The sequence below is a fragment of the Portunus trituberculatus genome, chromosome 37 (genome assembly GCF_017591435.1).
Source record: "Portunus trituberculatus isolate SZX2019 chromosome 37, ASM1759143v1, whole genome shotgun sequence".
Taxonomy (NCBI): Eukaryota; Metazoa; Arthropoda; class Malacostraca; order Decapoda; family Portunidae; genus Portunus; species Portunus trituberculatus.
The window spans coordinates 31,126,228-31,131,227 of record NC_059291.1 but is presented as its reverse complement, the minus strand read 5'-3'; positions in this window follow the sequence as shown (position 1 = coordinate 31,131,227).

Here is a 5,000-nt window from a genome sequence, read left to right as displayed (position 1 = left end):
TCGGTGGCCGCCATGGATCAAAACTTTTCCTTAGGCCCCTCCAAGATTTTATTCCTTCCTTCTGAGTCTTGAGGAGGAAGAGGAGGAGGAGGAGGAGGAGGAGGAGGAGGAGGAGGAGGAGGAGGAGGAGGAGGAGGAGGAGGAGGAGGAGGAGGAGGAGGAGGAGGAGGGAGGAGGGTACAGGGAGGTTGGTTATAACGGGTGGATGGTGCGGGAATTGAGGGAAGAGGAGGAGGAGGAGGAGGAAGTGGAGGAGCGAGAAGAGGAGGGGAGAGTTAGGGTTGCTAGAGTTGGTGGATGATAGAGGAGGATGACGAGTAGGAGGAGGAGGAGGGGGAGGAGGAGGAAGAAGAAGAGGAGGGTAGAGATTGGTTGGTTACAGGGAAGAGGAGAGAGGGCAGAAAGGAGAAAGATTGGATGTTACTGTCCCTTCTTCCCTCTTCTCTAGTTCTACTTTTGAGCCCTATATGTGCATTGCCGATTCATTTTGTCTGTGTGGCTTTGGAACCTGGTAACTCGTTTGATGGTATTTTTGCTTATGTAAAAGGGGAAAGCTGGCCAAAGACAACAAAAATACAGAAAAGGACCACTTAGTTGCTAGTTCTCTTGTAGGTCCGATAGAGTTAGCCAAAAGAAAGGGATAAATGTCTTGAAACTTCCGTCATGAATGAAGTTAAGTCGTAGGAAGTTGGAATTACAGAAGCAGGCAGGGAGTATGCCAAGGGAAGCCAACAACTTTGTATGTACGTATGTGTAAATATGTATGCATGTGTGGATGAATGAATGGCTGGATACGTGAATCGGGATGTTGTAAGGATGGATACGTGCATAGATATTGCCATGGATGTACTTTGATGTCATAGTAACAGTTATAGTAGTGTGAGAAACAACAGCAACAACGAAAACTCGATTGAAACCTGCATGATCAGAATATAAATAACAATAACATCAACAAAGACAACGCTTGAAGATGACAATAATTTTAGTACCAACAATAACAGAAAAAAAAAGAAAAACGAGTGAAGCCGCAGTGATAACAGGAATAAGTGTAGAAGAGAATAACCCAAGTAATGAGTAGAATGATAACAGCAGTAACACCAACAACGACAACGCTTAACAGTAATTTCACTACCAAAATTGACACACAAAAAAAGTATGAGTGAAGTTCCATTGATAGCAGGAATAAGTGTAGAGGGTAACTCGTGCAATGATTAGAATGATAACAGCAGTGACGCCAACAACGAGAACGCTTAACAGTAATTTCAGCAGCAAAAGTAATACCGAAAAAAACACAAGTGAAGCCCCATCGACAGCAGCAATAAGTGTAGAGGGTAACTCGTGTATTTGATGAACTTTTCGCACCCTCCCCAAGGCTGCCTCGAGCTCCCCCACGCCTTGATCTGAATTGTAGATACCTCGGGACGGTGATGGGGGCGTTACGGGTAGCGATAGGGACATTGGGGCGCGGTGCATACATCTCCTCACTCCAGGGGCGCCCCAGCTTGGGTTATGCATGGATAGGGGGAGCGAAGGGGTAGGGGGGCTTCCTTCCCTCACCATCTCACTGGTATGGTATGGGGGTCTTGGTCCAGCTGGCTTTGTTGCGAGGGCTGGCCAGGGTGTGGTGGTAGTTGTGGTGGTGGTGGTTAGTGGTGGTGCTGATGATAGTGGTGGTGTACATCTGCTGTTCGGTGGTGTGTGGTGACATTTCTGGGTCTGTCTGTCTGTCTGTCTATTTGTTTGTTTGTTTGTCTGTAAATGTGTACCTGTCAATCTTTCTGTGTACGCTGTTGCATGTTAACCGATTTACTGCTGTAGGGCCCTTCTCAACCTTCCCAAATGTTATGGTTCAAGTTTAGAGTATGCTTGCGACTGACACCACTATCGACGAAAGGAATGACGGAGTACGTATTACTTCATTGTCTGTACTTTGATTTGTGTTCACTAAAATAATCTCGGCTTACTCAGATGAAGAAATGTAACGATGATAATGATTGATGGACATTATTCTTCAAAATTTCAGTGTTTTATCCCGACTATTTTTAGCAGACTCTAGTTAAAGTTGATATGGTTTCCAATTTTGTTTTCGTGATTCGAGTAGTAGTTTAGCAATTATTCTGCACCATCAGTGGAAAATATTCTCTTGAAAATCTAAAATATTGTCTTTGTGTCTAATCAAATACTTGGGATTAGAGAACGAAGCTATTAACACTTTCAGTACTGGGATTCATTTTTACTATGAGTTTTGGATATTAATCATATCCAAACTCATAGTAAAAATGAGTCCCAGTATTTATATTAGGAAGGGTCTATAGAGGTCAGAAGATTAATGGTCAGAGTCTTTACTATTTTAATCCCCGAGATAAGTTTCTGAAGCTGCATAAAATCACCAGATAATAAGCAGAATAAATGTGAAAACGCGTCGTAACACTGAAGAAACTAATACGGGCCAATAGATCTGCAAAATAACGTAGATATGTATGTGTATGTATATACTTATATGTGTATGTACCTATGTGTACAGGCATGTATGTGTGGTGTATAGTGTATATGTATTCCATACCAATGTTTACCTTATATGCATTATCAGCTGGGAAAAAAATCGCATTTATTTTACCTGTATCAACTTTTTTTTTTTATTATTTTTTTATGATACTTGTAATTCAGACCACTTCCAAAGATAACACTTCTCCAGTTCGCCTTTGCAACATCAATTTACTTCTTCCTCCTCCATGTCTTGTGTGAAAGGGCGCCAGTCTTGCTCTTTCACCCTCACTCATCCACTGTCACTTACCCAATCACTCACTCAGTCACTCACTCACCCACTCACTCAGTTCAGGTGGAAAAGTTTACTGTCTCCACGCTTGAAATTTCGCTTACTAATGCTTTTCTTCCAGAGTTCCTGTGTGTCTGGGGAGCTTCGTATACGTGTGTGTGTGGGGGCGGGGGGAGGTTCTGGCACGCATGCTCTTGATTTAATAATTCTTGTTGCTCATCATTTCGTGCTTCTTTTTCTTTTTGTATCGCCTTAATCTTCTCTTCTTTTCTTTATTGATATTTCCTTTCCTTTATAATTACTCTGGAACTAATTTGCTCTAACTTCTTTAACTATTCTCCCACGTTTTTACACCTACGTCTCTATGTAAGATCAGGTTAACCCTTTCAATACTGGGCCACATTTTTACCTTGAGATTTGTGTACGATTAGACCATTTTATTGACATTAAGAAGTGTCTATGGAGGGCAGAAGATTAATGGCCTCAGTCTTCACTATTTTAATCCCTCACGAGTTCCTGAAGCTGTATAAAATTTCAGATAGTAAGCAAAATGAATATGGAAACCCGTCATGGTACTGTAGGTGGGGCAGAGAAGAGGTCAGGGAAGGGGTACAGTGGAGTGTGCCCCAAACTTCTGCTGACGGGGAGGCGAAACGAGGCGAAGCGAGGCGAAGCGAGCCGAGGCGAGGCGAGGCGAGGCGAGGCGAGGCGAGGCGAGGCGAGGCTGTAGTCCGGCCAGTAAGGAGAAACAGACTGCTTCATTATTTTTTTCTTTGCTTTTCCTTCGGTTAGATTTTTTGTTTCGTTTATTTTCTTTTGCACTCAACGAAGGCGGTTTTAGTAGCGTTTTCTCGGCCACTGCAAGGTTCCCAAGGCGGGTCACTTCGTGTTTTCCAATATGTATGTATATGTAAGTTTGTATGTATGTATGTATGAATGTATGTATGTATATGTGTATGTATGGATGGATGGATGGATGGATGGATGGAAGGGTGTATTGTATCCTTTATGTTTCTATCAGAAGAGGAAATATGTGCTGCATTTGTAATTACCCATCTGTTTATATATTTATATACTCAATTATCCAGGAGTGCAACCAGTGTGTAATTCACCACGGTCGCCTCCTGGTCACCCAGCCAGTCTTTCCTATTACGGAGCGAGCTCAGAGCTCATAGACCGATCTTTGGTTAGGACTGAGACCACAACACACTCCACACACCGGGAAAGCGAGGCCACAACCCCTCGAGTTACATCCCGTACCTATTTACTGCTAAGTGAACAGGGTGTGTGTGTGTGTGTGTGTGTGTGTGTGTGTGTGTGTGTGTGTGTGTGTGTGTGTGTGTGTGTATTTCACTGTTTGATCTGCTGCAGTCTCTGACGAGACAGCCAGACGTTACCCTACGGAACGAGCTCAGAGCTCATTATTTCCGATCTTCGGATAGGCCTGAGACCAGGCACACACCACACACCGGGACAACAAGGTCACAACTCCTCGATTTACATCCCGTACCTACTCACTGCTAGGTGAACAGGGGCTACACGTGAAAGGAGACACCCAAATATCTCCACCCGGCCGGGGAATCGAACTCCGGTCCTCTGGCTTGTGAAGCCAGCGCTCTAACCACTGAGCTACCGGGCGTGTGTGTATGTGTGTGTGTGTGTGTGTGTGTGTGTGTGTGTGTGTGTGTGTGTGTGTGTGTGTGTGTGTGTGTGTGTGTGTGTGTGTGTGTGTGTGTGTGTGTGTGTGTGTATGTGTGTGTGTGTGTGTGTGTGTGTGTGTGTGTGTGTGTGTGTGTGTTTAATGAAGGTGCATCTTTAGGTAAACAGGGAGCGAGGGTGCCTTAGAATAGAGCAGCACACATACAAATAGTACTATTAGTGTTTGTGAGTACACGAGTGGCTCGTGGAGGTCGCCCAGGAGAGCTGAAGGCGATCACTGGAAACTGTCATTTTCTCTTGTTGCTTTGTACCGAAATACTCGGAAGAGCTCTGTGCTGCCTGAATGACACACACACACACACACACACACACACACACACACACACACACACACACACACACACACACACACACACCCGGTAGCTCAGTGGTTAGAGCGCTGGCTTCACAAGCCAGAGGACCGGGGTTCGATTCCCCGGCCGGGTGGAGATATTTGGGTGTGTCTCCTTTCACGTGTATCCTCTGTTCACCTAGCAGTGAGTAGGTACGGGATGTAAATCGAGGA